Source organism: Cenococcum geophilum (genome assembly GCF_001692895.1).
Source record: "Cenococcum geophilum 1.58 unplaced genomic scaffold K441scaffold_70, whole genome shotgun sequence".
In the NCBI taxonomy this organism is placed as follows: Eukaryota; Fungi; Ascomycota; class Dothideomycetes; order Gloniales; family Gloniaceae; genus Cenococcum; species Cenococcum geophilum.
The window spans coordinates 439,197-451,616 of NW_027137628.1; positions in this window are offsets into that span (position 1 = coordinate 439,197).

Genomic DNA, 12,420 nt, shown 5'->3' on the forward strand with positions numbered 1-12,420 from the left:
CTATATAAGCTATTAGTTATATAATTCGGGCTTATAAATATACTAGCAACGTTTCAGAAGCGTATTAACAATATATTAGGAAAATACTTAGATAAATTTGTTATAGTATACCTTAACGATATTATTATCTACTTAATAACTAAGGAAGAATATAGGGAACACGTTAAATAGGTTTTAAAAAGACTATAAAAGGAATAGATACTAGTAGAAATTAAGAAATACGAGTTCTTTATAAGGAAAACCGATTTCATTAAATTTATTATTAAATTAGGCTAGCTTAGTATAGATTTAAAGAAGATTAAGGCTATAGTAAATTGGCAAGAACTAGAAAATGTTACGTAGTTAAGATTGTTTTTAGGGTTTTACAACTACTATAGAAGGTTTATAGCGTAATAGTTAAAGGATATTAAACCATTTACGCGATTAATAAAGAAAGAAGAACTATGGGTATGGGGAAAGGAATAGTAAAAATTGTTTAAAAAAGTTAAGGAATTATTTACCTAGGAGCTAGTTTTTAAAATCTATTAACTAAAACTAGAGATAGTTGTAGAAACGAATGCATTAGACTTTATACTAGGAGTATACTTTATATAGAAATATTAAGATAGATAGCACCTAGTAGCATACTATAGTCGAAAGATAACACTACTAGAGTTAAACTATAACATCTATAATAAGGAGTTATTAGGTATAGTTATANTACTAAAGGAATAGAGAGTATTCTTATAAGGTATAGAGAAACTATTTATAGTTAAAATAGATTATAAGAACCTAATAGGATTCTTAATAATAAAGGAACTTAACTAAAGATAGGTTAGATGGGTAGAGATGCTTATAGAATACTATTTTAAGATTTAGTATACTAAGGGCATAGATAATATATAAGCAGATACTTTAAGTTAAAAAGCTAAACTACAGAATGACGAAAAGCCATTAGGAGCTTTACTGCGAAAAAATATAGACGGATTAATTAGGTACAATTATCTAAAAATCATAGTAACTTAAGAGGATAATAAACTAAAAAGAGTCTATAAAATATTAGGAAGCTTTTAGGTATAAAGGATCTTTAAGGCATAGCTAGAGGAATAGTTAAAATATTTAAGAGAAGAAATATTATATAAATATAGAGAGGTAAAGTATATCCTAAAGAGCATAGTAGAGTATTTCGTGGAAGACTTCTATAAGGGAATAACTTAAGGACATAATAGAGCCACGGGCTTAGTATTAAGACTTTAAAAAGAATATATTATTAACGGAATCTAGAATATTACAAGGAAAGTTATAAAAAAGTGTTTAGATTGCTAAAGGAATAAACTAATAAGGTATAAGCCATATAGAGGGCTATAACCTATTAAAATACTAAAGAGACTATAGGAGGTTATATTATGGGACTTTATTATAAAGCTACTAAAGTTAAGAAACCCTATTACCGGACAAGATTATAACGCGATTTTAGTAATAGTAAATAAGCTTATAAAGTGGGAATACTTTATAGCATGTACAAAAGAAATATTAGTAGAAAATATTGCTAGAATTTATATTAAAGAAGTATTTATAGAATATAGAGCACTAAGCAAAATTATATTAGATAGAGATTTAAGATTTATAGCAGTATTCTAGGAGGTATTCTTAGTGGAGTAAGGAGTTAGAGCAGTAACTTTTACCGTATATTATCCGCAGATAGACGGTTAAACGGAAAGATTAAATTAGATACTAGAATAGTATCTAAGGCATTATATTAATTATGCATAGAACAATTAGGTATCGCTATTACTAGTTATATAGTTTATATACAATATAACACCCTAAGAAGGGATAGGCATATTACTATTTAAGGCAAACTATAGATATAAGCTAAGAATATCGTTATTACTATAGTAAGCGAAAAAACAAGTAGTACAGCTAAAGAAAGAATAAAGATACTAATAAATCTTTATATAGACCTAATAGAATTAATAAAGAAAGTATAAAAGAGAATAAAAAAGTACTATAATGCTAAGAGATCTAAGGGACCAGATCTTAAGGAGGGAGATAAAGTATAGCTACTATATAAATTTTTTAAGAGTTAATAACTAAGTAAGAAGTTAGACCATATTAGACTAGAACCTTTTAAAATTATATAGAGGATTTTACCAGTTACGTTTAAGCTAAACCTACTAGCCAAAATAAAGATCTACCCTATATAGTATATTGTAATGCTAAAGCCAGTATACAGGAATATTAAGCTACTGGTTTATAAAGTAGATATATATAGAGGATAGGAGGAAGATAAATAGTAAGTTTTAAAGATTATTAGTTATAAGGACATTAACAACAAAATATAGTATAAGGTTAAGTGGATAGGCTATACTAAAACTACCTAGAAACCACTAGAAAATTTAAAAAAAAAAATGCTATAGAAAAGGTATAGAAGTATTAGAAGAAATTAGGTTAGGTAGTATTAATAAAGAAGGATTACTAAAGAACGAGTTACCTAAAGGGGACCCAAGAAGAGTAGTTACCGAACTACTTAGATCTGTTTCCTTCTTTATTAAAAGAGAATCCGTTTTTTTATCGCCAAGTTCCTATAAACCTTATTCTATAAGTTTCTACTCCTTAAAACGGACCTTTTTATAAACCTTTTTAAGACAGAGTAACCGAGCGGATGCTGTAATATGAGCCTTTAGGGCTTTCTGCTCCATATTATAAGAATATTCTAGCTTAGTAAGAGCCTAAAATAGTTTACTATCTAGCCGCGTAGTAGTAAATTAAATATAAGACCCTAAGATAAATTAATTAGGGAACTAGACGACTATTAAGGGTAATAGGTTATATATATTTAGTATTAGAGATAGAGTAAACATTATAGAATAAACGAATATTTCCTTTAGTGCACTCTAAGTAAAAGGACGGTTATTGCGAAAATGGGTTCGCTAACGCAATATAGATTAACCCCTCTTTTAAACAGTAAGAATATAGAGATAGTATAATCTTACTAAGAGATAATATCGTAGTAATATAATAGTACGAGCACGACGTTGCGCTTGCGAAGAAGAAGGAGCTTTAGGTATAATAAGTAAAGATATTAACCAAATTAATTAAACTGACATTACACCTCTAGTAAACAACTTAGAGATATTAGAAATCTTTAAGGATAAAGATAAAGAGAAGGGAGATAGTGTTACGGACGCTTTAAGTATAATATTACGACTACTTAAAGAAAAGTTAGAAGAAGCTAGTTAGTTAATATAAGCACGGTCTAGAATAGAGCTAATAGAGCTATATAACGAGGAATGGTAACTAAGGTTATATAACGTTATACGCAGTATACGCAGTATATAAAAGGAATATATATATAATATATATAACACGTATCTTACGTATAAAGGGGATTTCTTAGGAGTACGGTTGTGTATTTAAAGAACCACAGTCCCTACCCAGATAGTTCTCTCCTTTATAGTAATTCTCAGAATATAATTAGAGTTAATTTATTAGGCAACCACTCCACTAGCTATTATTACGTTGTTAACTTTAATTTGCATCACCTATATACCTAGCCTATTAACGAGCCTATCGTAGTACTTACTATAAGGTTCCGTTACACTAAGCTTATTTTCCTTTTCCTTAATTATTTAATTAATTTTATATAAGCTAGTAATAAAGGTAATAGTATTAGGCTAAACTAGGTTCTAGTAGAATCCTATAGCGCTAATATAGCAGATATTAACTAGTGGGAGGTCCGTAGGTTTTTTTACAGATATTTATTAGGCCGTATTTTACGGTATAGGGTTTATAGTCTTCCTTAGCTTACGTTCTATTTTCTATAAGTTGTCCTTCTAATTTATTAGTTTAATATATTGTCTAATATCCCTAGCCTTCCTTTATAGCTACGTAGGGCCTAAGTTCTCCGTAGGGGACTTAGGTAGGTTAGTACTAACTCCCTAGGTCTCTAATATAAGTAGCGTAGTATAGGTATTCTGGGGGCGGTATAGTATATAGATCCTTTACAGATTAAGCTGTATATCCTTCTTAAAAGCCTAGTCCCTATATATTATATCAGCCTAGTAAATAGTGTTTATCTACGGCTATATAAGGTTCTCTATTATAATACTAATTCCTTTTATAAAGGAAGGGGTTAGGGGTAGATAAGCCGCCTATTCCGTATATTAAGCTATAAGCCTAAATAGGCTAGCTATTTTCTTCCTAAGATTATATTATAGTTTCCTAGGTCCGTAATAAGGAAGGGGATATTATACTACCTTCGTCCGTTAATGTAAAAGTGAATTTGTAAAATAGTCTTAATAGGTAAACCTATTTATCCGTTATATCCGTAAATAGGAATAGATTTAGGCAGTTTTTTAAGGGGTGTATTTAAAAAGTTAGCCAGCTTTACGGCATACTGGGTGTCTATTAAGGTAAAGGTATTTACTTTAAAGTTAGTTAAAGTAGAGGTTAAAACTTAATATTTATTGCGGAATAAAGTATAAGGGATAGTATAGCTTTTTTTACTAACTAGCCAACCTAGATTAATATATAACATATTAATCCCTTTTAACCCTAAAGAGGAGTCTTTCTTTAGGGTTCCTCTTTTTCTAACTCCGTACTATCCTCCTAAATTAACAAGACCTCGTTTATTATTACCTTTATTAGGCAGTTCCTTATAGGGTAGCCTAGTTAACCATATAAGAAGTAAGCTCCTTAATCGCTAAGGGCCTATATATAGGGGTCGCTATATATAGGCTAGGTATACACCAGACCTATAGTAGGGGTAGCTACGCGGCTAGCTGCTGGGTTAATTATAGGCTAAGCGGCTAGTATTATAAGGGTTGCCGATTGTGCCGGGGCACTATAGGCTATTCTTATAGTACTTACAGCCTGGTTTATAAGGTTTTTAGTTTTTAGCTAGTTAGCGCGTGCCTTAATTTAATAGAGGCCTTAGTTAATAGCTAGGTAATAGTCTATAAGTTCCTTTAACGTCTATGCCGTAGTATAAGCTAGTAATACGGCCCGCTATAGGTCTAGGGTAAGCTTGTTAAAGAGGTCTAGTAGTAAATCTTTTTAGGGGATTTAGGCCTACCTAGCTAGGTATAAAAAGCGGGTCTAGAAGGCTAAAAATATCTCCGTTGTTTTTATATTTAGGCTTTTATAGCTAAGGCGGGCATTCTATACTTTAAAAGGGTCTTTATAAATAGAAGATAAGTATTTAATTATTTCTTCTTTAGAGATAAAGGGGTCTATTAAGTCTTTAGTATATTGCGGGCGTAAATACGTCTAGGTGTCTTTGCTAGTACGGCTAAAGATATAGGCTATCTTAGCTTGGGGGGTAGGAAAGTAGTTAATATTAACTTTAAGCTTGTCCCGTAATTAAAGCTTTTAGTTATTAAATATTAGGTTTATTCCATCTATAAGTAGCAGGGGATCTATAATCTTTACTAACCGCTTTAGTACTATATAGGCCTTAGTAGATTTACTAAGGCGCTAGGATAGGGCCTATAGAACTATAGCAAGTCTTTAGTTATTTAATAATGACTTATTATTAGATATAGGGGTATCTCTGGCTTTAAGCAGCTCTTATAGTTATTTAATTTTGGTATTAGCTGCCGTAAGCTCTGCCTAGGGGGTTAAAATATTAATTATTTCTTTATCTAAAGTATTTGCGGGTCCTATAGCGGCTTTACTAGCTACTATATTTCGTGGTATAGTAGTAGGGGTATTAGGTAATTCTAGGTAATTTCTTTAGGGGTTCTGGTCTGTGTGTGTCTTATAGGTTCTTTTCTTAGGGTTTTATTCTTTTCCTTTGGGTTTTATCCTATCCTTATAGTCCTATTCTATATCTTTATCCTTTTTATAGTCCTATAGATATATTTAAGTTCCTTCTTAGGAAGAAAGAGTAGAATAAGCTTTAGATAATATTAGTGACTTAGTTAATTAAGATATAAGCATGGTAAGACGGTCGCGTAAGCCTATATAATTGGATTATCTATAAACGAGAATCTAAAGCTAGGGAGAGGAAAGGAGAAGAAGAGCAGCGCTGGTCGAAGTAGGGTTCTTTTATATAGTCCTCTAGTCACGTGACCGTAAAGTTCTGCCAAGTTCTGCCAGTGCTGTAACATAAAGCGTTGAATCGTCTCGTTAACCGTAAGATAAGTTTTAGGGGTATAGAACTTATAATAGCTTAATTAGAGGTGTTTAGAGAGACCGTTAACTCTATTAAAAGTAGTATAAGGAGTAGAATCTTCCTTTAGCTAAGGAGCTGTACACCTAAAGTAGCGATTAAGTTGCTAAAATCTTACAAGGCCTATGTAGTTTTTAACTACGTGCTCTACGCCAGCTGACTCTAAATCGCCCTAGTAGTCTTCAATGGAAGATTCTATGGTGATGCCTATATAAATTAGCACTCCAAAGTAGGCGTACAATTCCTGCCTATTTATTGGTTTCCACTTGCGGGCAAATTGAGTTTCCTCTGCAGGATAAAGCTCCGCATATTCGTTTGTCCACTCTGCCAGCTTATCTATAATCTTATCGGTAAAGAATAGCTTAAATATAGCCAAGGGGTCGTTTGTATTAAGGCCGGGAGGAAGATTTAGGGTGCCATGGTTGTTAAAATTCGCGATATACAGGGGCTCAAAGTTGGGCAACGGCCACAACTGCGGGGGGGGGCTTCTTTTGCTTTCCGAGTCGGTGGAATTAAATATTAGGTTAGTGGAACAAAATCTATATCATTAGAAGTACGATTTGTAGGCATGGTTGATCAAAATATATTTATTGAATCTATAGAGGTAGTACGCGTACTTCTGGTTCTGGTGTTTTGATGTTGCGCGCACGGGCCAATTCCCGTAGGACGCTACCATTGCAAGGGATAGCAAGAACCACAGATCGGATTTTAATAATTTAGTAGCATTGGATTCGCCTCGCGCATCGCTGGGGCACCCCATTGGCCGATCTTTAATGCAAGCGTTGGTTGGCTGTGGATAGTGGGTGCTGTTGAGCTCCATATAAAAATGAATGCGGAGCGCTAACAAAAATCCGAACCGTCCAGGGTTGATAAATGCGGCAAAACCTCGGAAGAGGTCTGGCCCTGAGATAATCCGCTCTTTTGCGCCGCACTCGTAGCGCGACAAAACCTATCATATCCCTTGACGGTTATCGATAAGAACTAGCCAATCAATTGAGCTGAATTTAACACCCGTACTAAGGAATATAAAGCTTTTAATTTTATAGCAATTTAGTATATAACGTGGTTAACGGGTTTTTGACCGCTCCCGTAGTTTTGACCGAAAGGAACATCAAAACTTTACCTACGTTACATCTATCACGCCTAGGTAAGCCTTAGCACGACAACATATAGAACAACAAAACTTTACTTAGGGTATGTTCGGTTGCAAATTACCTCCAGATCAGAATTGTCTTGATCCGTGCATCCTTTGGCGTCAATTAGTAAGGTACTAGTGGCGTCTAATTTGATGGCTTCGTTTGATCTGTAATTGAGTTGATTGTTCGGTAGGGCTCTAGAAGAGGCTCCAGAAGAGGCTCCAAATCATTAATCAATTTTTGAGCCCACCTTTGTGCCTACCTTTGCGCCCACCTTTACACCCACCTCCGCCCTTAGGCCTCTATCGCGACTTCCTCCCTTAGTGTCGTAATATGATGGAGTCTCCTACTCCTGCCAATTGTCAATTAAGTTAATTAATACCCTCTACCCCGTCACCCGTATCACGCCCGGCTCGCTGTAGACTTAATTTAATGACGTTGATGACCCCTCTGACGATTTGGAAGACTTATAGACCGCGCATTAGCTAGACGAATGATATGGAAGTAGCCATGCTAGAGGCTCTAATTTCGGCTGTTTGTAAAGGATATTATGTAGATAGTTCTTATAAAGCTAAGGGTTGGAATATGGCTCTTACGCGCGTATAGGAAGTTACTGCTTTTCCTATTACTATAAAGCACGTTAAAAGTAAGCACGATTATTATAAAAAGGATTAGAAGGTGTAGAAGGAGCTCTGTGGTTAATCTAGCTGGGGGTAAGATAATAAGAAGGGCGTGCTTACTGCTAGTAAGGAAGTTATGTAGGCTTACTTTAAAGCCGTTCCTAAAGCCTAGAAGTTCCGTAATACTCCTTCTAACTTTCTACCTCTACTAGAGGAGTTATTTAAGGGAGTCCTTGCCAGTGGCGAATACGCGATATTGGTTTAGGAAGTAATTAATAGTTATATTAACCCGGAGCTTCTACGCCTTAGCAAAGCCGTAACGTCGCAGGTAATAGATCCTGTAGATGACGAAGATAAGAGGGAGGGTAAGAAAGTTACTAAGGAAAGTATTGAGCCTAATTTATTTAAGAGTTAGCGAAGTTAATTAAGCTTACCGTTAACCTTACTGTTAAGTTCTTAGTTAAGCTCTCGGTTAGATACACCTTCTATACCTAGATTATTGGCCTTAACTCCCAGTTATATAAGTTCCTTATTTATAAGAAAGCGCGCTATAGAGTAAGCCGCCTAAGTAGTTAAAAATAATGTAAAGCGCTAGTAAGGAAGAAGAGGAGTTGCTAATATACTTAGTAAGACGGTAGATATTATGACTAAAGAGATAAGAGCTACTAGAGAGCTTTTGGCACAGAAGTCTCCTTAAAAAAAGGCCTCTACGGAGTTTATTTACTAGTTTAACTCTATAGAGACTAACGACCAGCTTATTATCCTATAAGCCTTTAAGTTAGAATTAACCGCGAGGCTCTTCCTAGTGACGGCGAGTTTAGCAGAGCTGCGGCGGAGCTTAGTTAATAATATATTGGCAGAGAGGAAGGAGCAATTGTAGAGAGGTAGAGGCGGTTAAGATTTAAGCTCAAATCTAGGTAAGATCTGAGCTAGTTCTACTACGCTATAAGCTGTAGATATAATCGCAATTATTTAATTACATATAAATCTATATATAAATTAATGCTGCTGTATTTAAACATAGCTATAAGTAAGTTAGGCTTTATAAGTCGCTAGATTTTACCTGGAAATGACATAGGGAGCTCTTATAGAGCTCTCGTACGTAATAGCTAAATTGCGGCAATTAAGGAGCAATTATATTAGGGAACTACTCTAATTTACTATATAAATACACTAAATATCTCCGTTTTCTCTTAATTAATTGGCCTGCCGAGCGCCTAGCAGTAGCTTACCCATATAAGCCTTGCAATGTCTTCCCGTTGTTTATTTATAGCTATATCGCTCTCTTCTTCTGCAAGCCTTGTATTCTCCTTATCTACCTTCTTATCCTTTACCGTAGGGTACTGATTTAAGTCGTCCGGATTTCATTGATTAATAAAGTTATAAACCGCCGTCAGCGCATATACGAGCTCTACCTAAGTCCTTAGTGGTAGATTACGCTTGGCTGCCTTAAAGCACTTAAACTAACTCTTAAAAATACCTATTATACGCTCTATAACGTTCCTTAAAGCCGCATAATAAAGATTATAAAGCTCCTTATAATTCTAAGGCCTTATATTTGCCTGCGCCTATTTATAAAGATAATACCGAACTCTGCGGTAGGGAGTTAGAGTTATAGTCGTATTTAAGTACCTAGCGTTAGCAACGTAATATCAGCCAGATAGAGCTTAAAATCCTTTTAATTTGGTAGAGGTAAGGACTCTACTATTGTAAGCAGAGCCCTCCTAACCGGCAAATACGTATATAAAGTTTAACTTAAAGTTGACAGCGACGAGAACGTTCTGTAATAATCCTCCCTTCCTACTACGCCACGGAGCCTGTCTTATATATCCGCCTTTAATGAAGATCGGTAGATGCGTACCGTTAAGCGCTTTAATACAATTAACAAAGTAGGGGTGGCGCTTTAGGTTAGCCAGAATCTCTTCTGGTGTCTAATTTAGTGGTAGCTTTATAATTTCTCTATACAATTTTAGAAGGCTAGGAAGCACTTCGTACACGACTTTATTTAGTAGTAAGTTAGTATATAAAGAAGAGCAGGTAAGTAAGCATAAACTTATAAATAGTTAACGATGCGTGCTGGGTTAACTCGCACGCCATTCTATAAGACGCATTACTATTAAATAGGAATAGGAATATAAGCAGCTTCTTTACCGCCGATAAAAGCTTTAAATCCTTTAAATCGCCGTACTCCTGCATCCAATCTAGGAGCTTTCTAAACACCTCCGGCCTCATTCGCGTTACATTTTAGAGCCTCTCTTCATGCCCGTGGAGTAATTGCGTTATCCACTGCGTCCCCCGCCAAATATCTATGTGCTAAGTTCGGACGCCACGCGGGCGCAGGAAGACTCCAATTATGAGGGTAAGAAGAAGGACGTCATATATAACGTGCAGGTGCTGTATGAGGATCGCGTACGTAGGTGGAGTCGCCATATTTAATAAGGCGTCGACGCATAGAGCTCCAGATTAATTCTGAACCTAGAGATAGAGGTTAAGGCCTCTAGAATATTCTGGTGCCAAGAGCTCTAGAACAACTACCTTATACGGTAAAGCGTACAAATTTGACGCGACTGCCGATCTGGAGGAGCTCCAGATTGAAAAGTCGTCAGAATCACCGAACGATCGCGTCAGATTCAGATTTGACCTCCAGATCAGATTGATTCTGGAGCCTCCAGATTGATTCTGGAGCTGCAACCGAACATACCCTTAAAATACCAGGCGGTACGCTAGCGCGGTCAAAACTAAGGGAGCGGTCAAAACTCCGTTAACCACGTTATGCCTAATTTTAGAAGTTAAGTTACTTAATATAAATACCTAATTGTCAGGTAATAGAGTCACCTCGCTTATATATATTGTTCCGCACGGCTGTGCCTGGCGTCTTGCCAGTCATTCGCTTACCTTGTAGGTGGTGCGGAGCTTGTCACGTCACACTAATACTAAGGCTAAATGAGATTTATATTAATTTGAGCATAATTAAAAGGTATTATAGTAGGTAATTAATTAATAGAATCTATTCCTTAGCACGGTGAAATTCGTCCACACGTTATCGATAAGGGTTAGCCAATAGGATCAATAGGATCAAAGGTGCGTGCTTAGAAATATGAGGTCGGTGATATCCTCAATTTGCAGAGGTTCGAAAGCGGGCAGCGGCCAGGGCTTCGGGGGACGTCCTTTAGCTTTCCGAGTCGGTGGAACAGGATATTGAGTCAGTGGAACAAAGCCTATATCATTAGAAGTACGATTGGCAGGCATGGTTGATGATAATATATTGATTGAATCTATGTAGGTGATGCACGTACTTTTGATCCTGGTGGACGCCACCGTGCTAAGGGATAGGTGCACGCGTTGTTTTAAACTGGTGTTCGCGTACGGGCCACTTACTTGTTGGACGCTGACGGGGTCAAGGGACAATGATTCGAATCTCTTGTCGTCCCGTTCTGCGGCCTGTAAACTGACTCAACGCGTATCGTGCTCTTAGCAGTACAAACCACGTCTTCCAGGGCCCTCGACTGGCTGACATTGGGCGTGTTATCCCTTAACCCGCTGGCGTCCTATCTTATCGATAAGATAGGACGCCAGCGGGTTAAGGGATAGAGGACGAGTATGCAATAATTCGAGACAATTATGGTAGGACCGACAGTATCGCTTTTGGCTTCTCTTCTATAGTCTAACATGGCACCAGAAACTCCAGTCGGTCTCTTCAATTGTCCTCAGATCGCTGCTGGGTTTTTATCTTTTGTAGAAATATCCTATAATCCTTGCACATGGCGTTCTAGGATTTAACGAATTTCGAATAGCTGGCCCTAAATTTCCCCGATGTTCAGTACTGGCGGGGAATTACGGAGGCACTGTCTCATAAAGGATAGCCGCGGTTCTGCCTTTTGGCTCCATTGAGGCAAGGGTAGCGAAGCTGGGAGAGAGCATCGCGCAAAAAGCACATGGAAAGAGCGTGAATATTATAGCGTATGCTTCCATAATTTTAGGTCTTTCAAGCTCTACTGACCAGTTGCAGGCATAGCATGGTACTGTAACCACCAACCCAGGCACCTAGCGTTGACTTACGATCGATCCTAGGGGTGTGACCAACTTCTCATTTCATGACAAGTTATATTAGCTGATAGAACTCAGTGGGCGGTGCTTACCATATAATCAGCCAGATAAAGCCGCCAAATGCGGATGTGCTTTCGCTGACTACCATTGCGTCCCCGCATAGAGGATCAGCCTTCGCAGATTACATGTTTGAATCAATCAAGCGTATGTGTTAATGGAGTATTCCCTTTTTCCTAAGTAGGAATGCTCACTACCTTACAGCACATCAAATCAGGAGAATATATAAAGCGCTTGGATTCATTGGCTTTGAAGCCGGAGCGTTCTCCTAGTTGACTCGCCGGTATGTGCAGGAGCAATTCAATCCAAAGACACCGGATGCCGATGGAGTTAGGTCTGCGGTTCCTACTTGAAATATTCAGAATCATTGTGCTTACAGTGGGAACAGCTATTTCTCTTATAGGGC